Source organism: Bombina bombina, chromosome 2, assembly GCF_027579735.1.
Source record: "Bombina bombina isolate aBomBom1 chromosome 2, aBomBom1.pri, whole genome shotgun sequence".
Classification (NCBI taxonomy): Eukaryota; Metazoa; Chordata; class Amphibia; order Anura; family Bombinatoridae; genus Bombina; species Bombina bombina.
The window spans coordinates 1,161,704,201-1,161,726,517 of NC_069500.1; positions in this window are offsets into that span (position 1 = coordinate 1,161,704,201).

Genomic DNA, 22,317 nt, shown 5'->3' on the forward strand with positions numbered 1-22,317 from the left:
TCATTTCTTTGCGCACTTTTAACTTTTGTGTGCAATATTCTTATTTAATAATTTTTATTAGATGGTGTTATTATGAGTGTAACTGTATTTTGTAATGTATTTTTTGATGCATTTTGTGAAACTTTTTATTTTTGCGAAACAGTTAACCACAGCTCTGAAGTAATCATTGTAGCGCAAATCACAATTGCGCTCAAGCGATTGCATTTACTTTCAACTCGTAATATGATTGCAATTTAACTTGAGTGCAAACGATTGTGAAAACCCGATATTGCTTGTGTGCAAACGTTTGTGCTCCATTTGTAATCTGGCCCTTAGTTAGGCATCCTGCATGTGAATCTTCTGCTTCAATTTGAAGTTTTTCTAGAAGTTTTTGAAATCCATCATCTGTATGTGAATCCGTTTATCATTCTGAATAAGGAGTATTAGTGCAAAATACAGGGGCGCTATCCGATATACGGCGTAGTTTGCGGCGCAAGCGAGGGAACCCGCGTCACCCGCAGTTTCGGCTCGCAACTCGAGCTATCCAATATACAGCGCCGTCAGATGCTAAACTGGCGTAAGTCTGACAAAGTAGCGATGTCCAGAAATCTGCGTAAGTACAGATTTCTGGAGTTGCCAGTGACTTACGGCACTTTAGAAACTGCCGGCACCTACAAAACCTGACTAAAGTCTAAATCTCCCGTAACTGTCTAACACGCCTCCTAAACATAGCCCGACACGTCTAACCCTCTATCCGCTATCCCCCCTCACTATCCTAACAATAAAAAAAATGTATTAACCCCTAAACCGCCGCTCCCAGACCCCGCCGCCACCTAATAAAGTTATTAACCCCTAAACCGCCGCTCCCGGACTCCGCCGCCAGCTATATTAAATCTTTAACCCCCTAAAGTGAGCCCTAACACCGCCGCCATCTATGTTACCTACCCCCTAATGTGAGCTCCTACCCCGCCGCCAGCTATATTAAACTATATTAACCAGTATCTAATCCCCCTACCCCGCCGCCAGCTATAGTATCTATATTAACCCCTAATCTAATCACCCTAAAATAATTATCTCTATTACCAGCCCTTAAAAGGGCCTTTTGCGGGGCTTTGCCCCAAAGTAAACAGCTCTTTTGCCCTATAACCTGCCCTCCCTACACCGCCGCCACCTATATTAATAGTTTTAACCCCTAATGTAAGCCCCTTACACCGCCGCCATCTATATTAAAATTATTAACCCCTAATTTAATCTACCTACCCCGCCGCCAGCTATATTATCTATATTAACCCTAAGTATATTATAGTTAATATAGTTATTACATTATATATATTAACTATATTAACCCTAATTATATTAGGGTTAATATAGTTAATATAGTTACTATAGTATTTATATTAACTATATTAACTCTATCTAACCCTTACACCCCTAACTAAATTCTTATTAAATAAATCTAATTCATATTATAAGCTAAAATATTCCTATTTAAATCTAAATACTTACCTATAAAATAAACCCTAAGATAGCTACAATATAATTAATAATTACATTGTAGCTATGTTAGGGTTTATATTTATTTTACAGGTAAATTGTTAATTAGTTTAACTAGGTATAATAGCTATTAAATAGTTATTAACTATTTAATAGCTACCTAGTTAAAATAATTACCCAATTACCTGTAAAATAAATCCTAACCTAAGTTACAAATACACCTACACTATCAATAAATTAAATAAACTACAAATATCTATCTAAAAATACAATTAAATAAACTAAACTAAATTACAAAAAAAAAAAAAGATTACAGCAATTTTAAGCTAATTACACCTATTCTAAGCCCCCTAATAAAATAATAAAGCCCCCCAAAATAAAAAATTCCCTACCCTATTCTAAATTATAAAATACCCAGCTCTGTACCAGCCCTTAAAAGGGCTTTTTGCGGGGTATTTACCCCAAGTTAACAGCTCTTTTGCCTGTAAAAAAAAAGAACACAACACCCCCCCAACATTACAACTCACCACCCACATACCCCTATTCTAAACCCACCCAAACCCCCCTTAAAAAAACCTAACACTACCCCCTGAAGATCTCCCTACCTTGTCTTCACCCAGCCGGGCCGAACTCCTCATGCGATCCAGGCGATGTCTTCATCCAAGCGGCAAAGAAGAAGCCTTCATCCCGGTAATGTCTTCATCCAAGTGGCGGCAAAGTCTTCTTCCATCCAGCCGATGTCTTCATCCAAGCGGCGATGTCTTCAAGCAACCGGAATTTTCAATCTTCTTTCTTCCATCCAGGCCGACGGACTAACGACGAATGAGGTACCTTTAAATTATGTCATCCAAGATGGCGTCCGTCGAATTCCGATTGGCTGATAGGATTCTATCAGCCAATCAGAATTAAGGTAGAAAAATCTGATTGACTGATTGAATCAGCCAATCAGATTCAAGTTCAATCCGATTGGCTGATTGGTTCAGACAGTTCCTATGTGAGTTAAAACAGATGGATCGCCCACAGCCTGTTCAGCTTTTCACTATCCATACCTCTCCCTCAAAAAAGCAAGACACGGGCTTCCACATGAGAGCTTTCAGAGCTGCTTCAAATTTATACCCAGCATGGTACTTTTTAGACAATTCCTGTACCCTTCACCTGGCTGCAGGCTACTGCTCTCTACCGTCACAGATCATCACAAAAGAAGCTAGATGGAATGTAGAGCCTGAATATAATTCTATGTTCCTGGTCTGTGGCAGAGGGTGAATGACTGGTATACCTAATTATTATATAGGGGACAGCTAATCCCTATAATGAACTCCAACTACTTAAATCTATACGTTTAGTACTACAGTTCCCTTAATGTTTCACACTGGTTTGTTTGAGAGTACAGCATAGTTTATTATTGTTTGGTATTAGTAAGTTAAAAGTTACGCAGCTTAATAACCTCATAACAGCTGTTTTTATCAAGGTTTATACATAGGCAAGGGCTTGTATTGCTATTCTCCTCCTTACATATTACTATTTATGCAAGACCTTTTGTAATAGATTTAAAGTTAGTGTTACTGGTTATCCCCTATACATTTCGATTCTGTAAGCATCTCTCCCTCAAAACCCTATGTCATTAACTCCATCACATATCACTATGTAGGGGAATTAGGGTTGGCCTTACCTCTGCTCTCTAAGTATAGATTTATGGCTACCAGAACAGACATTAATAAATATTGGTTAAGTTTACTATATACAGATTTATACTACATGCTTGATACTAGGTCACATTATATTGCTTGTTTATATATAACAATGTTAATGTAAGATTCTACATTTGAGCTTCATGTGGGCTTAGCATACATTTAAACTCACTTCCATGTTACCATGTCATGCACAGGGTGCATGTTTTATCCTATATCTGCATTTAGATTGTATATATGTAGTACTATTGGTACTCAGATTTTTTCGATATGTCGCACTATTTGGGAGCTCAGATAACCTAGAGATGCATGGTGACAGCAACCAAGGAGGCATAGCCTATAACAGAGACAGAATGTGCAAGCGGCAATATGAGAGATATGGATAATAAGCCATCTTTCACTATTACACTATTCTCTCAATATAACTAAGCTCACTGTATGTTTAATAACCTTTATTGTTATATCAGGGTATATGTTTGTGCTTTTTTGTAAAAATTTCTACTGGTATGCAGAGTATATACCACTTGTACTCATTTATTTAGGATAGGGTTTAGACTTAAGTGGTAGTTACTCCCAAAGCTCGCCCAGCTAACTTAGTGGATCATATCTTTATAGCCATACACCCTAGCGATCATTCTCACTACTATACGTTAGTGTATAGTAACTCTGCTTTATGTATAACCCTCTTAGATTATAAGGTACATGTCATATATATTCACAGCTTTAAACTATTGGACAAGAATGTAACGCAAGTTACCTTTAAGATAACATAGATCCTGAAAGCATTACTACAGTCGACCCTGGCATACATTTTAGTTTAGATAGTTTACTTGTCCAACACAAAAGTGGGTTATATTAACTATACCTTAGACAGATGGGCACAAGTTAATGCGTTTAACCACATCCTCCTAGTGTGTCCCAAATAGCATCTAAGACACAGGTAAATATTAGGTTCGGACTAATGATACCTGCCTGGAAAACTGTTTAAAATAACTACGGGTCCTAACATATGTAAGTCAACACTAACGCCCACTAGCGCCTTGAAACCTTGTTCCCCTATGATTCATAAAGTACCCAAGAACTTTATTGTCAGAGAGCTGACCTCTTCCCTTACTATCAAGCTGTATCCCATGTAAAAAATTATTATGCTTCGCTACTTACTTGCATTAGTTCTGGCCTACTGCGGGGGGGCTATGTCCCTCCTCTCCCCTCCCCCCTTCTCTTCTCTTCTCTCCCTACAACTCGAGCGGCTCTGGCCCGCTGTTCTTTTTCTCTTCCCAAAAAACACTGTACCCCAAATGTGGTTGTTACAAAAGCCTACTCCCCACATCCTGTTGGCATTAGAATAGACAGTAATGGAATTTTCCCCTATGGATGTGGGGATAATACCTAAACTCATATAGTATAAAATGAAGTCCCATTTTCCATAGCCCAACCCTTTCACTTTCGCCACATCAAGACATGACAAGTCATCTTGCCTATACATCACACTCTGGTGACCACATCTCTTCTTTCATACAGCAACACCACAATATGACACCTTGTCCTATTCTTCTTATAGGCAGCCTTCTATTTTACTGTTCAAGTTATTTTATTATTATTTTCAATGTTAGAATATATACTTGATGAGTGGAATTGTGAACCTTGACCGGTCTCATTGGATAATCTTCAGGTAACAAAATGCCCCTTCAAAAGAACAAGAGGAGGTAGAAAAAGACACCAACCAATTAAAGGACAAAAGAAAACATAATAAATATGGGTGACATCAAAGTGATAAATCTGTCGCATAAAAAAATTACAAGTGACCAGATTAAAGTTCTGGAAAAGGGGCTTACTTTTGCACCCACAAACAAATGCAACAAATTTACCGCCTATAAGGATGTTCATCTATTTGCGAGGAAAATAATTTTGGGTAAAATACATCATGACAAAGTACAGGCAGCCACACTAGATATGTAGGATAGACTACTCTTAAAAGACTGGACACCTAATACTCAGACATCTGATGAGGAACAATAGGCTTCAGTAATCTGGCTAAAAAATCTGATTTTATGACAGCACTTTCAACTGTACCATAAGTTCATAATTTTGTTAAATTAGTTAAGATAGTTAAGAAAGACATTATAAATATGAATAATTCTTATGGCATTAAGGATAATGTATCAACTAAAGTAAAGAAAGCAATCAGGGAACTTATGGCAGACACATCAGTGGTTATCAAACCTTCAGATAAAGGAGGGAATATCGTGTTACAAAACTCTATGGATTATTTGTTAACCTGTAAAGCTCAACTTAACAATGAAAATCAATACAAACATTTATCTAATGACCCAACAGATCAATATAAAGATTATCTGGTAAAGATTTTGTCTGAGGCATTTAATGAACAAACAGAATTTGATTTTCTTAATGTAAAATTTCCTAGAGTAGCTACATTTTACACAATTCCAAAAATCCATAAAAAGCTGAATCCTCCACCCGGGAGACCAATAGTCTCTGGGATTAATTCAATCACCGAAAATGTTTCACAGTATGTAGATTATTGCTTACGTCCATTTCTAATCACTTTACCATCATATATAAAAGATACTTTGGATGTTCTAAAAAGTTGAATAGAATCCATGTTAAACAAGAAACTATATTGGTAACCATTGATGTGGAAGCTTTATATTCCTTGATTCCTCACGAAACAGACATTATGGTAATAAATACATTTCTTAAGGAAAGGGGAAAGAAATATGACAAACATACCAAGTTTGTATTACAGCTGCTAAGGTTCATCCTTAATCATAATGACTTTGTTTTCAATAAAAAGTATTATGAACAAATTAGAGGAACAGTGATGGGCACTAGCTGTGCCCCAACATATGCCTGCCTCTATCTAGGAGACTGGGAAAGAGAGTATATTCAAGACGCATCTAGCGATGACTTAAGCCACATAGGTCTATGGCTAAGATTTATCGACAATATAATTTTGTTCTGGGAGGGTAATCAATTGGAACTAGAAATGTTCATGCACAATTAAACAATAATGAATTCAATTTAATCTTCAACTATACACAGTACTAAAGAAATTCCCTTTCTAGACCTAAAAATTGTAAAAAATGGAATTGAAATAACTACAGAAACATTCAGGAAAAGCACTGCAGGAAATGTTTTACTACACGCAGAAAGTCATCCTTTACCTAGTTTAATAAAACAGGGCAAATACTTAAGACATTGCAGAAACTGCACAGATATGTTAAAGTTTAAAAAGGAAGCAAAAGATTTAGAAGCCAGGTTCTTTGAAAGAGGGTATTCAAAGAAATCCCTAGCAAAGGCATACTGTAGGGCGAAATAAAGTAGTAGAGATGATCTATTATTCAAACAAAATATTGATGATAAACCAAAAATTGTTAGGTTTATTTATTAGTATCTACAATGAACAATGGTTTAACTTAGTCTCAATACTTTGAAAACACTGGCACATCTTAACTCTAGACCCGGTTATTGCAGAAATGGTAGGACCAAGACCAAGTGCAACACCTAGGAGAGCCCCAAACTTAAAATATAAAATAGTTTCTAGCATGTTCAAAAGTAACAAGGATGCACTGTGGAGTTCACAGTATAAAAGTCAGGAAGGCAATTTTAAATGCAATAAATGTTCCGTGTGTGAGAATATGCTAAGAGGAAAAATGTTCTATGATAATGAAAGAAAACTACATAGAGTAAGGAGACATATTACATGTAGATCAGAATGGGTAGTATATATGCTCCAATGTAACTGTCCCAAAATGTATGTAGGAAAAACCTATCGTGAATTGAGAGAACACATTAAGGAACACAAAAGGGACATCAGAAATAACTGTACAAAATATAGCAGTGTAGCAAGGCATTTTTTTCTAACTCATGACAGTAATGAGGATGAACTAAAATTTAGAGGTCTGGAACTGATTGACCTAGGTGAGAGGAAAGGGAATATAGATAAAATCCTCCTTCAGAAAGAAGGAGAATGGATCTTTAATCTGAGATCCCTAAAGCCAAAGGGAATGAATACATTTAGCTCCATTTCTAGGATAATACTGTATGCAACTGGATATTTGTTCTAACTCAATGATTTAGAATAAATAAGATATACTAAGCATTTTTAATAATTTGTATTTTAAAACAGGACATATTGTCAAATGTTTAAATTCTGTTTTGCCGTTTAAAGTACAAAATTGTTCTTGTTTTTCTAAAAATTGCCACAACAAAAGACCACAAGCATTTAAGTAGATAAAAAGTTTCAAATTCACCCGATAGGCTGAAGGGGAAATAATTTCTGGATATACAACTAACAGGGAGCTCCCTATTTAATGGTATGGGTACCCATTACTAACTTTGTCTAGTGGACATGGTATTTTCGTAATATTTTCTGCTTGTGGAAATGTGTTTAATAATAAATACCTGTCAGTTAAGTTAATTTATCACCTTTATTGTTTTGATTTATAAATATAGAATCCGACAAGGTTTGTGCTGGATAAAGATATACTGAACTACACAGGATAGAGGTGGGAACTTCAGGTTACCCCCCACCCCTACCTTGCAGTTAGTAGTTCTTTCTGTTTTGAGTAATATATATTTCGGAGAGAATTGTGGGAATTTAAGGCACAAAAAATTAACAGAGATAAAATGGACTATGATACTGAAAATGTTTATTCATGGTCACATATAGGATCGGTCTCTGTTAACAATAATAAGAGCAAAAAACTCAGATACAAAAAATCAAAACAGAACAAAAAGGTAACCTTTAGTGATACAGAGTACGATTACGACACATCAGACAGTGATTCCGCAGGATACACACAAGACACTTCAGAACAGTTATCAGCACTCAGTACACCTGTTGTTCCCCAATTAGTAATGTCAAAAAACGGATCAGGCCCACCTCACTCAATTCTAAAACCTTTACATCCAAAAGAAAACGTAGAGGGGGCCAAAATAGATACCGTCGTAGACACAGAAAAAACAAAACGATACCCACAGAGAGTGAGGAGGAAACAAACACACAGATATCTGCAAAAGAAGTGATCAATTTATCTAATTACAATCTTAGTTATGAGGAAGAAAGGGTATTGTCACGAGGACTGAGTTTTTCTCCGTCCTGTCATTTTAATCTGTTTCAGACCATTTTGGATTTAAACAAATTTGTGAGATCACTCACTCTTAAAAAACATTTCCTTAAAGATGAGTCTGAGACAGAGTTAATGTCGGACGGGGAAAACAATGTTTCTCATAAACAATCTATCAATGATTTTGAGGGTGGTTTAACATTCCAAGACAAATGTTGTATACAAGATATGGAAGATTTACAATTATTAGATACTGATGGCACTAGACATGGTCCGTCTGTTCTGGACATAAATATATCAAGACTAAAAAACAAAAGTACGTTCTATCCAGTACAAACAAGAGGCAATTTGTTGGATATCTTCCAACAAACCATTGAAAACCAACTCATTAAACTTGACAGTGATTTAAAAAATCCTCTCTTTACCACTACTAATAAAACCAAACATTCCAATAAGAATTTCACTGCATCTGACAATTTAGCATTGAAACAATTAACTACAAATAAAAATCTTGTATTTCGAGAGTCCGATAAGGGTGGAAACCTAGTAGTCCTGAACAGGCAAGATTATGTCCGGGAAGCCTCTCGCCAATTATCAGATCGCAATACATATTGCACTTTGGCCACTAATCCTACGGCAATATATAAGGGTTTATTGGGGGAGATAGTGAAATACGGCATGGACAATGGTATTATTTCGGCCAATATGTCAGAATATTTGATTCCCGAGTGGCCGGTAACTGCCGTGTTTCACTATTTTCCCAAAATACACAAAGATCCCCTAAATCCTCCGGGGCGCCCAATTGTAGCGGGGATAGGGTCCCTCAACGAACCACTGTCTGAATTGGTGGACATATATTTGCAGCCCCTAGTTCTAGCACTACCAAGCTACATTCAAGATACAACATCTTTTATCAGACAAACACAAGAGATTTCATGGAAATCTAGTTACACTCTTATGTCCATGGATGTCTCTTCATTATATACGTCTATACCTCATGATAAGGGTTTGGAGGCATTAGAGTTTTTTCTAAGACATAGATCAAATTATGACGAGGCAACGATATCTTTCTTGTTGCAAGCTACCGAATACTTGCTGACTCACAACTTTTTTCTTTTTGAAGGACGTTTCTATCTCCAAAGATGTGGAACGGCTATGGGCGCCAAGTTTGCGCCATCCTACGCCAACCTATTTTTAGGTTGGTGGGAGCTCTTCCACATCTTTGGAGATACAAACCCCTTCAGACAATCTATTATTTACTATGGTCGCTATATAGACGACCTGGTATTTATTTGGGATGGAGACAATAAATCTATTCATTCCTTTCATCAATATGTGTCAAATAATGGGTTAAATCTTACTTTTACAATAGAATCCAGTGTAGATTCTTTAAATTTTTTGGATGTAACCATTAGACCAGTAGATGGAGAAATTCAGGTTGAAATATACCGTAAGCCCACGTCAGGCAACAGTATTCTCAAATATGACTCTTGCCATCCATCACATCTTCTTGCCTCAATTCCTAAAAGTCAACTCATTCGGGTGAAACGGAACTGTACAGATCCGAAAACCTATGAAGAGCATGCTGCAGATACCGTTAAACGATTAAAATCACGAGGTTACCCCAAAAACATTTTGACACAAGCAAAAACTGAAGTGGACAAGGTCCCCAGGTCAGAACTTTTGACATATAAGAAAGACAGAAGGGGCATAAAGGAGGGTAATGAGAAACCTTTTACTTCTGTACCAATCTTTACTACACCATACAGTATGGAGTATGGAAAGATCTGCAAGATAATTAAAAAGAGTCTTCCAATTCTAGAGAGTGATGAAAAACTAAATCAAGTCCTGGCGGGAGGTTGCAAGTTTGTGTCACGTAAAGCCAAGACACTGAGAAATATTTTATCACCCTCCATGTTGCCTAGAGTCGTAAATGACACATGGTTACAAAAACGTAAGGGGTGCTATAAATGTAATGCCTCACGATGCAAAACATGCTCACATATAGTTCAGGGTAACACCTGTAGATCAGAAGCATTAGGCAAGACAAGTGACATAAGATATTTTATAAATTGCAACAGTACACATGTAATTTATCTATTGACTTGTCAGGGGTGCAACATTCAATATGTGGGACGCACTAAACGGTCCTTGAAGGACCGAGTCATGGAGCATCTTAGGTCCATAGAGGACCCTGACTCAAGAACGCCCATTGCCAAACATTTTAGAAATTTTCACAATTCTGATAAATCTCTGTTGAAGGTACAGGGCATAGACTTTATCCCTAGACATCCCCGGGGTGGTGACAGGGAAAAGAAACTGGATGAAAGGGAGGTTTTTTGGATTCTACATTTAAAAACCAGGGTACCTACGGGTTTGAATTCCCGGATGGATGTAAATATGTTTGTTCAACGTTGACCATCCACCATAATGCATTGTTACAAAGAAAGAAAAGTGTCTTTTTAAATATTACACTTTCCAAACTATCGCATTATAAACTGTTTGGTCTTTCACATCACAGTAAGGATTAGGTCTTGATGTCCAATTTGAATATACACTTACATTTATATTTGAATTTATTATTATTGGTCATTATTAAATTGTTAAATTGTGATATTGTGAATCAAACATATGGTATAATCTAATGTATATATATGCACTTATTTTTGTAATAGATACTACACATAGAGGCTATATAAATTAGTAATTTTTTTGTTTGTGACAGGAACTTTAGGGGTTAATGAAATGTGTCTTTATTGATGCTATGCTATTGGACAATAATTTGTATATTAAGAGCACCTACACCACCTGTTCTCTATCAGTGAACAAGTGCCCCAGAGGCATGAAACGCGTATGATGTCACAGGAGGTGTTGTTCCCCCTGTTCCGGTTCATCTATTATTGCTTTTACCATGTTGCTGTATGAGGATCTTGTTTTTACTCGTTAGTAAATAAAGACTGGCTTTTTATCTATACCTGGTGTGCCGAGGAGTTTCCTTGTTCTCCCCTATATATATATATATATATATATATATATATAAATATATAAATATATATATATATATATATATATATATATATATAAATATATATATATATATATATATATATATATATATATATATATATATATATAGAGAGAGAGAGAGAGAGAGAGAGAGAGAGAGAGAGAGAGAGAGAGATAGATAGATAGATAGATAGATAGATAGATAGATAGATAGATAGATATTGTGCCAAAATACCATTATCTTTGCATTTACATTTGTAACTGTTCTTTCATTTGCCAACAAAAATTTAGATTTAATAATAAATATATATTTATCTCAACTCAGGTGAGGATGGCCAATGCAAGAATGTAATAGTCATAATGTTTCATCTATCAGAAAACAGGATGGAATAATGAACTGTGTATTACTGATTGAAATAACACAGTCACCTAGATTACGAGTTTTGCGTTGCGGCTCGTAACGCTGAAAATATGGCATTTTCAGCGTTAAAGCAGCACCATAGCTATTACAAGTTTTGTCAGTATAGGTGTACCACATACATTTTAGCCTGTAACGCAACGTCAGTACCGCCCTTGTAAAAATTACATTTTTTTTTTTTTTTTTTTTTTTTTTTTTAAGTGAATGTAAAGTTTAATAATTAAAGGAACAGTCTAGTCAAAATTAAACTTTCATTATTCAGATAGGACTTGTAATTTTTTTTTTTTTTACTTTTTATTTTATAACCAGCAGTGTAAACAAAGATTACAAATAACACATATTTGGCGCCACGCAGGGCCCAAGACAGTCAATAGAGAGGAAAAAAATAAAAAAATAAAAAAAATACTGGAACCACCAATATTTATTAATGCTGACCAAAATTTCTCTAAATTAAATTTTATACTCTGCGGGGGTTTTTCCTGATTTTACCTTCTTATAATAACAATTTCTTGATCGTTATAACTTTCGTAACACAAAGAAACAAAAAAAAACAAAACAAAACAAAAAAAAAAAAAAAAAGAAAAATTAAATGGAGGGGGGGGGGAGGGAGAAAAAATAATAAAAGAAAAGATAGGTGTGTAGCTGTAGGAGTTAGTGATCCCTATCCACCTCTATAGCTGCGGCAAAGCAAGTCTGTTTGTAATAACTAAGAACTTGAATTCTCGTAATAGGGTTATTTTTATGTATACTCTAAAATGTTCCTTATTTTACTTAATGTCGTGGTGGGTTCCTTACCTAGATCTAAGTGTTGAATTATTTTATGATCTAGTACACTGAACTAATGGTAAGGCAGTAGCCAATGAAAGGATGGATCTTAACTATATATCATACCACACACATTCATACAAAACATCATGTGTAATACACACACAAAAAAAAAAAAAAAAAAAAAAAAAAAAAAAAGGAACTCCCATTAATAATTAATCCATGGGGAGGGGGGGGTGGGAAGTTGGAAGAGCATCCAATTCTAATCTCCGCGTTTACCAGATACCAAGAAGAACTATTTCTGAATTTTTAAATGGAAATATCAGACAATCAATTTCCCTCTCTTGGAATGTTTTTATAAAGGCTGCCCATTTGTTAAAGAATTTTCTTATATCAAGTTCTTTATCAATATTTGTGTCTCTCTGTTCTAGCACGCATTGTTTCTTTAAATGATTCTTAACTTCAGTAAGAGTGGGTAGAGACCTCAGTTTCCATTTTTTGCAGATCAGGTATCTAGTAGCCACAATAGAGAGGTTTACTAATTTTTCGTTGCTACACACGATTTTATTATCATTTAGACAGAGAATGATTTGATATAGTGAAAAAGGGATTATCTCTATTTTCAGAACATTTTTAATCCAGTATTCCAGTTTGATCCAGAATCTTCTAATCTTAGGGCAATACCAAAACATATGTGTCAGATCTGCCGCTGGAAAATAGCATTTGGGGCATTTATTGAATTGTTGGTTATGCACTCTAAGGCCTCTCTCCGGGGTGAAATAAGCCCTGTGAAGAAGCCTGAGATGTGCCTCTCGCCATGTAGCTGAGATGGTGGTGGATGCCACTTTGTTAATCGACATCTGGATAGTTTTGGCTAGGATATTACTTTGAGGTATTAAGGAGGACCATGCCGTTGCCAGCCCTTCCAGACCAAGGGTGGCTTTGTTGGCACTGAGTAGATGGTAACACGGCGATATAGACATAAGACCAATTTTGCCAAGATTTAGCCAGTTTTCCAGCTTTCCTAGCGTCCAATGCCAGTTGGCCTCTTTAACTAGTTCAGCTGTGAAGTGTCTTATTTGCAAGTATGCAAAAAAATCTTTATTAATGAGGTTAAATTCATTCTTCAATTCTTCAAAAGTCTTAATACATTTTCTTTCGCTGTCTATCAGAGAAGAGATTTTTACGAGGCCATTATCCTGCCATCGGTTAAAAACCGCTGAATTTATGCCCGCTGGAAATTGGGGATTTCCTATCAAAGGAAGATAACTTGAGATATTGCTATTTATTCCCAGGAGTTTAGTTATGTTCCACCATGCTTTTATAGGATTATATATAGTTTTTAATCTTTTGATTTTTTCTGGGAGCTTCTTTGGCAGGCAATGGATCAAGGCCAGTGGGAGATATGGATCACACACACTACGTTCAAGTTCATTATTAAGAACATAATTTTTAGAGAATATCCAATCTATAATTATACGTGCGAGAAAGCTAAGGTTGTAAAGTCTCATATTTGGTACTGCTATACCTCCATATTCCCTTGGTGCAGTAAGCTTAGTAAGGGATATCTTGGATCTTTTCCCTTGCCATATAAATTGTATAAGTGCAGAGTTAATTGAGCGGATATCTTTTTCTAACAAAATTAATGGGACATTCTGCAGGATGTAGAGAAGCTTAGGGAGAAGGATCATTTTAAATAGTTCTGATCTTCCAGAAATAGATAATGGTAGATGCTGCCAGTCCCCTAGCTTCTCTTTGATATTGATTAATATAGGGGAGATATTCAATTTGTATAGGTCTCTAAAATTAATCGGTATGTGGATCCCAAGGTATTTAAAAGATTCAGAGACCTCTTTAAATAAAGAGTTAGTGAAAGAGTTGTTGTTTCTCCTTAGCCAGCAGATCTCGGATTTTGATTTATTCACTTTATAGCCCGAGAAAGAGCTAAAGTGATCGGTGATTTGAAGGAGTCGTGGTATATTGACCCTTGTATTGGAGAGGTAAATTAAAAGATCATCAGCATATAGCCCGATCTTTATCTCATAATTCCTAATTTTTATGCCGTTAAGTGTTTCTCGAAGCATGATTGCAAGAGGCTCAATTGCTAGATCAAACAGGAGTGGAGAGAGAGGACACCCCTGACGAGTCCCCCTTTTAATTGCAATCGGGGGCGAGAAAGTATCATTTATTATCAGTCTTGTTTGGGAATAATTATGCAAGTTGTCAAGAAATCTGGGAAGATTTCCTTTAATCCCAAACTTTGTTAAGGATGTCAGTATATGATTGAATATTACTGAGTCAAACGCTTTTTCTGCGTCGATAGATAAAATGGCTAAATCTGGGGTGTCCTCTCTCCCCACCTCCGCAGGAGGAATACTCTGGATATAATCCAGAGTAACAAGAAGTTCTCTGATTTTTGCAGCTGAATTTCGCTTATTAAGAAAGCCAGCTTGGTCTGTGTGGATTATTTTGGGTAAAATGGTCTGTAGCCTATTTGCTAGGATGGAAGACATGATTTTGTAATCAGAATTCAGCAAGGCAATTGGCCTGTAAGATTCTTTTTGCGAAGGATCCTTCCCCCCCTTTAAGATCAAAGTTGTAAAAGAGGCAGAGAAGGAGGGTGAGACCGATTTGCCATCAAGATAGATATCATTGTAAAGATTGGCCAGATAAGGCGTTATTTCACATGTTAAAATTTTATAGACTTCATTCGGGAGTCCATCTGGGCCCGCTGCTTTATTGGAGGAGAGATTAGAGATTACCTTCTCTATCTCTTCTTTTAAGATTGGAGAGTTAAGGCTAGTTATCTCATCGGCTGGAATTACTGGATGGGTGATTTTGCTCCAGAACTCTGAAGCTTTTGCATCATCATATCCTCTACAAGTATATATATCCCGAAAATAGTCTATGAATAGATTAGATATATCTTCAGGTTTCGTTAATTGCTTCCCGTCATGTACGAGTCTTTCTATCGTTGGTTTACTTCCTTCGTTTTTAACTAGTCTGGCTAACATTCTCCCCGATTTATTTCCAAATCTATGTAGCTTAGCTTGAAATCTAAGTTCTCTGTGTGTTTCTTGAGTCAGTAAGAAAGTGTCCCTACTATTTTTAGCGCGGATGTATTTCGCCCAATTTAATGGAGATTTTTCAAGTAGGAAGTGGTTATATGAGTTAACCAGAGAGTTACATATTTCTCTTTCTCTTAATTTAAGCTTTTTAGATAGCATTGCAGCATAGGCCGTGATTTCTCCTCTAAGCACTGCTTTTGCAGCCTCCCAGAAAATTTCTGGGCGCTGCACATAGTCTTTATTAAAATTAGCATATTCAGAAAACTTATTTCTGATCCAATTTTTTAATTTAGAGTCAGTATTAAGATGATAAGGAAAAAGAAAGCGCGACATTTTAGGCCGGTGATAATCCAAATATAGTTCAAGAGAGATAGGTCCATGATCGGATAGAAGAATTGGCATTATTTCGGCTTTAACTTTTGTGATGGATAAACGTTCATCAGTGAGAAAGAGGTCAATCCTAGAAAGGGTCTTATGGGCTTTAGAAAGGCAAGTAAAGTTCTGGACATCTGGATTTTGGACTCTCCAGATATCTCGAATTGCAAGATTATGTTGAATTTTCTTAAGTATTTTAGAGTCTAGATTATCTTTTTTCTGCTTCAGGTGCTTAGCCTTATTCCTAAGTCTGTCTAAGGGGCATTGTGGGGCCATGTTAAAGTCACCCCCTAAGATTAAGTGACCTTCGTTGAGCAAGAGAAGTTTAGATTGCATTAGATTCCAAAACTCTGGATCAGAGATATTTGGACCATATATATTACATAGTGTGTAGATTGCCTGGGCAATCTTAAATTTTACCAGAACATATCTCCCCCCAGAGTCAGCCTCAGAGTGCAAAACCTTTACTTCCGCTTTTTTCCCAATTAGAATGACTACCCCTCTTTTTTTCCCAACACTTGGTGCTATAAAAACTTCTTTAACCCATTGTACCTTTAATTTTAGAGATTCCTCTAAATTTAAATGGGTTTCTTGAAGAAGGCCGATATCTGTGTGGATCTTTCGTAGATGGGTAAGGATCGCCTTACGTTTAATGGGGGTCGAGATGCCACCAACATTCCACGACACAATTTTCAGTTTATTTAACTCGCGTGACATTTACATCTATAGAGAGGGAGAGAAAAAAAAAAAAAAAAGCAAAAACCCATTCATACAAGCAGTCGCAACGTCCCCAACCCATGGGGATTCCCTAGTCATAGGCGTTATCCCTTCCTTAAGTGTAAAAATCATTTTATAATTAAGAATTTATCGTCTTAAAAAAGCTCTCAGCTGTTTGAGCATCTTCAAATAAATGTACGGTGTCATTGACTACAACTCTGAGTTTAAAGGGGTAAATTATAGCAGCACGATGTCCCTTATGTATGAACTTGGTACAGATGGGAGCTAGTTCTCTTCTTTTAGAAGCTGTATAAGCTGAGAAATCTTGAAAGATTAAGATCGTAGCATTGTCTATAAGGATTGGTTGGCTTTTGCGATAATATTGTAATATCATGTTCCTGTCCTGGAAATTCAATAATTTCGCTATTATAGGTCTCGGGCGTGTAATGTTTTTATTGTCTGAGCGAGGGTTACCTACTCTATGTGCTCTTTCTACTATGATTGGATGATAAGTTGTGGGAATTTTTAAAGCTTTGGTAAGTTTATCAGATATAAAAATACTTAGATTATCGTATTGCTTGTCCTCTGGAAGGCCTATAATACGTATGTTATTCCTTCTGGAACGATTTTCCAGATCCTCTAGTCTGTCATAGATTTTTTGCATATTATTACTTGAGGTCTCAATTTTTGAGGTGTGTATTGTTGTTAAATCATCTAGATCTGATATTCGTTGTTCCATATCCTGAATTCTAATTGAAAATTGCTTAATCTCTTGAGATAGTGACATAATATCTTGTTTAATCTCTGACCTGAGGGCGTCAAATTTAGGTCCTAGGGCCTCTGATATACTGGTGACCAGATTCTGTAGGGTAGTGGATTCAGAAATAGCTACCCTGTGTGGTGAAATAGGTAGTGTTTCAGCCACGAGTTCTTGAGTATTTTTGGTTTTCTTGTCCCTTTGTCTGGCTGCCATATTTGGGGAGAGTGTCTTGGTAGAAGTGGAAAAAAATTTATCCATACGCTACGTGGGTGTGTGTGAACGTGAAGAAGAGAGTGCTGAGTGATAGTGGTTGATGGTGAGGGGAAAGAAAAAAAAAAAAGAGAAAAAAAAAAAAAAAAAAAGGGGGGGGGGGGGGGAAGTGAGAATGTGAGATCCCGGAGGGGGGATAGAAACCGGGAGAGTGAGAAATTGTGAGTGTAGTGATAAAGAAAAAACAAGGCAGTCAAAGAAAATCAGAGCGAAAAAGAAAAAAATAAGTGTTTCACGAGACAAGAGAATGATAGTATCAGCTAGTTTGTGCTGAACTACCCTTAGATTGTCCTTAACTAAATCAATCAAGGTATTTTGCAATTATACTGTGGGTTCAAATATGTGAGTTTAGTGGCATTTCATAGAGTAAGGTGCCAAAAGAAAAGAAAAGAAAAAAAAATATTCAAGCTTCAGTGATATGTGTCTATAAGAATAGTGAATTTTTTTTAAATCAGTGTCTATACCTAAAATAGGGAAGAGATCTCTCCCTTTTTCTGTTGTAAAGATTAAAGTTGTTTATTTATACAGCAATTATAATCTGGTTCAATATCACCTATTAATATATTTCATAAGTTACAAGGAGCTATTATAGCGTAAGCTTGTGATGAATCTGCTTGTAACAACTATGTGTCAGAAATTTTGTATGAGGTAGAAACTACCTCACTTGATAGCAGTATTTGAGAGGACCTATTTTCTTTAGTTTGAGTAAGTGAAGAAGACCATCATCAAATGTGACCATCTAAGGATAGATTTAAACATATACTCTAGGACAAGAAAGCAATGATTCTAAGTTTATAACTATTGTATATACAGCAAAGTGAAACCCTAGCTTAGTTCATACAATAATATATTTTTGAGAGAAAAGATATAGTGCTTAGCCATACGAAGTGTTTAAACAAAGAGTTTCAAGTTAGGATTTCTCCTCTTCTGACCGCAGTTTCAGAATAGTTAAAACATCATATTTAGAATAACATCTGCAATTAACAATATTAGCTTTTCTCTGTATGAACTAATTGAGACATAATAGTTGAGAATTTAAAGTATTTGTTTCCCATTCAATAAGGGCAGTTCTTATAGCACATAGACTAGGATGTGGGTGTTTTTTACAAGTAGAGTTCGTATTGAGACAAACAGTTCCCTTTTTAATTTAAGTGGTCTGTATCACCAGCATACGAGAGAAATGAATACACATTGACCAAAGGAATTATTGAGTAGCTAAGACTTTTAACCCGGAGGGGGGGGTTATAACTTTCCCCGAAAGTTGAGAGCCAAGTAGCCCAGGGGCCAAGTTAATCAATGTGTTAATAGTCCCAAGACTCTTTTTCATCCTTATCTCCCCTTGCAAAAGCTTGGTTTTGTGTGGATAATACAGTTATTTGGTGGAGGCAGGGAGAAACAGTTAATGAGGGTGAGAAAAATAGTCAACCATATTACCCGTTGAAGATCAGGATGTCTGCAGACAGGAGAGACCCGTTTTCTGGGGGCACCCCTCTCGCGCAGCACCGGTGGGAGAGGGGCGTCCGGCCAAGTTTTCTGAGAGGTAGACGGTGTTAGGCAGCTGCCGGGAGTTCAGGGGTGCTCAAGAGAGGGAACTGTAGCGGAGACACTCGCACCTGTTATGTGGGTAAGGCTCCTGGATACATGCAGCGGTCGAGTCCCCTCACACAGCACCGGTGGGAGGGGACTGAACGACCGAAAAAGGAAGTGCCCAGTTCAGAGCCTCTCTATCCGGTACCGCCGTCAGCAATTATCCGCAGTGGCGTCTCTCCTGAGCAGCAGATCCCGGGTCTGTACAAGGTAAGGTAAATTAAGTTGAAAGGGTCTCTCTTCTAGCCGGGTAAGGTTAGAGTGGGATCCGTGTCGTTTTTAGCGCCCTTAATGGAGAAGACAGCCAATGGAGCTTCAGCGTATTAGGCCTCCTTGGGACTTATCCTCTGGTTAGCTGAGAAGGATTCAGGTGCAAGAGAAACGACAAAATCCTTTAGTGATTATCCCTTAATAGGATGATATTTTAAGGAAGAGTGATAGATCCTGTAACTACTGCAGTTTGCAGCCCAGTGCTTGGAATGGCACTGTCCGGTTCTAGTAGCGGTGAAATTAGCTAGGGAAGCCACCCTAAGGTAGAGGGTTTAAGCGCGAAGATACCGCCAAGGCTTGGGGTGGAGGTGATGCTGCACAGGTGATTCACCTAACCACACACCTGAGCTCCTCCTCTAGAACCCTCTCGTGCATCAAAAATTACATTTTTTTATGGGACTTCCATAGCGCCGGTAATACGAGTTTTGCGGTACGGCTAAAAAGTGAGCGTTTCACCCTAAAACAACAAGATCCGTACCAACATCTATAGTCAGTAGTTATGAGTTTTACACTACAAAGCTGTAACATAAAACTCATAACTAAACTGTTACAAAGTACACTAAACACGCATAAACTATCTATTAAACCCTAAACCGAGGCCCTACCGCATCGGAAACAATATAATAAATTTATTAACCCCTAATCTGCCGCTGCCGACATCGCCGCAACTAAAAAAAAATATTAACCCCTATTTCGCCGCACCCCAACATTGTCAGCACTATACTAAAGTTATTAACCCCTAAATCGCCGCCCTCCCACATCGCAAACACTATTTCAATATTATTAACCCATAATCTGCTGGCCGCTCACACCGCCCCCGCTATACTAAAGTATTTAAGCCCTAAACTGCATGCCACTATAATAAACCTATTAACCCCTAAACCGAAAGTCCCCTCACAACTTTATATTAAAATTACAATTTCCCTATCTTAAATTAAATTAAAACTTACCTGTCAAATAAAAAACTAAGTTTAAACTAACAATTAAACTAATATAACTATTAAACTAAAAATAAACTAACTACCAATTAAATTAAACTAAACTACACATTAAAAAATCCTAACACTACTCTAAAAATTACAAACTATCTAATTACAAAAAAAAATACTAAGTTACAAAAAATAACAAACACTAAATTACAAAAAATGAAATTATCAAAAATAAAAAAGAATTACACCTAATCTAATAGCCCTATCAAAATAAAAAAAAACACCCAACATAAAAAAAAAACCTTAGCCTACAATAAACTACCAATGGCCCTTAAAAGGGCATTTTGTGGGGCATTGCCCCAAAGATATCAGCTCTTTTACCTGTAAAAAACCCCACAAAGACCCCCCAACAGTAAAACCCACCACCCAGCCAACCCCCCAAAATAAAAAAATGAATTCTAAAAAAACCTAAGCTACCCATTGCCCTGAAAAGGGCATTTGTATGGGCACTGCCCTTAAAAGGGCATTTAGCTCTTTTACTGCCCAGACTCTAAATTAAAAAATAAAACCCACCCATGAACCCTTAAAAAGCCTAACACTAACTCCCTGACGATCCACTTACAGTTTTTAAAGTCCCGTTTGAACGATCTTCATCCCGGCGAAGTCTTCATCCAAGAAGCCTCTTCAATCTTCATCCCGGCGGCGACAGCCTGATCCAAGCAGCGAGAAGTCTTCATCCAGGCGGCCTCTTCAATCTTCATCCAGGCGGCATCTTCTATCTTGATCCCAGAGGCACAGAACGGGTCCATCCTGAAGACATCCAGCGCGAAGCATCCTCTTCATACGATACGCAATTCAAGATGGCGTCAGCCTATTGGCTGAAAAATTTGAATCAGCCAATAGGAATTAGGGCTGCTAAAATCCTATTGGCTATTCAAATCAGCCAATAGGATTTAAGCAGCTCTCATTCTATTGGCTAATTCGAATTAGGTGGGAGAGTATTTAGTCATTTCTGCACAAGTATCTTTATTACATTTTTCTTATTAGAAGTAACTGCAGAATTATCAGTATAACTTAGTGCAGTGGTCATCTGAATGTACGTAGGCATTTCAGTTTGAGGGCTTAAGGGAGCTAGAAAGTCATCGAGTATAGTAAGATTCTGGTTGTGTGTATAAAAACATTCCTGAAGACTATGTTGTAAGGACTAAAGCATGAATAAACATATCTTTATTCATTGCAGTATGTTTGGATTTCTGTGGTGGGAATACAACTGCTCTAAGTTTTAATGTTTCTATATAATTCTAGGCTTTCCTATTAAAAACTGTCTTTTTTCTTTGTAAGATTTTTATCTGCTGTGTTTAATTTCTCTCCAGCAAGTGGCCTTGACACAACTACTAGATTAAAGGGACACTGAATCAAAATGTTTTCTTTTGTGATTCAGATAGAGCATGAAATGTTAAGCAACTTTCTAATTTACTCCTATTATCAAATTTTCTTCTTTCTCTTGGTATCTTTATTTGAAATGCAAGAATGTAAATTTAGATGCAGGCCCATTTTTGGTGAACAACCTGGGTTGTCCTTGCTGATTGGTGGATAAATTCATCCACCAATAAAAATGTGCTGTCCAGAGTACTGAACCAAAAAAAAAAAGCTTAGATGCCTTCTTTTTCAAATAAAGATAGCAAGAGAACAAAGAAAAATTGATAATAGGAGGAAATTAGAAAGTTGCCTAAAAATTGCATGCTCTATCTGAATCACAAAAGAAAAAAAAATTGGGTTCAGTGTCCCTTTAAGTATCATATTATTAGTGAACCTATTTCTGTTTTTAATTTATACAACACTATAAGAGAAGAAAAAAAGCCTCAATCTAATATTAGGCCTTTAAAAAGACAGGGCATACA